Genomic DNA, 869 nt, shown 5'->3' with positions numbered 1-869 from the left:
AACTTCCGGAAGAGCTCAGTGTTTTTCAGAAGAAAGAATTTAATGATTTTTCTAATGAATTTAGAGATATGCTTTCAGAAGTAGTTGTAGCTGGGAATTGTGATGTTGTTAGGCATAAGATTACGCTGTCTGATAATAAACTAATTAAACAGAACCCTCGACGTGTTCCTCTAAAAATGCGTGGGGAAGTTGAGAAACTTATTGACGAAATGCGTGAAAAGGGGGTGATTGAGGAATCACATAGTCCGTGGATTTCGCCTGTGGTATTAAAACAAAAGAAAGACAGATCTTATAGATTTTGTGTGGATTTTCGGAGTCTTAATGCTGTTACAATTAAAAACTCTTATCCAATTCCTAGAATTGATGATTTGTTAGATCGTTTAGTGGGGAAATGTTTGGTTTTCGACTATTGATTTGAAGAATGGATATTGGCAGGTGAAACTCCTAGACGAGGATAAGGAAAAAACAGCTTTTTCGGTTGGGAACGGATTATGGCAATTCAATGTTATGCCGTTTGGGTTGTGCAATGCTCCGGCTACTTTTGAGAGAATGATGGAAAAGATTCTCGAAGGCCTATTATATAAAATTTATCTTGTTTATTTAGATGATGTGATTATTTTTGGCCCTACATTTGAGGGAATGATGGAAAATCTTCGTGAGGTATTTTTAAGGTTACGTGAGGTTAATTTGAAGGTTAATCCGAAAAAATGTGTTTTTTTTAGTAAGAGTGTATCTTATCTTGGTCGCATTATTTCGGAAGAAGGTATTGCTACTGATCCTAAAAAAATTTCTTCAATAATTGATTGGCCGATTCCGAAATCTAAAAAACAGGTTAGGAGTTTTCTTGGTTTTTGTTCATATTATCGGAC

This window comes from Odontomachus brunneus, unplaced genomic scaffold, assembly GCF_010583005.1.
Source record: "Odontomachus brunneus isolate Ranch 3 - 2012 unplaced genomic scaffold, Obru_v1 Obru_scaffold_307, whole genome shotgun sequence".
Lineage (NCBI taxonomy): Eukaryota > Metazoa > Arthropoda > Insecta > Hymenoptera > Formicidae > Odontomachus > Odontomachus brunneus.
Note: the sequence above shows the minus strand (reverse complement) of the source record.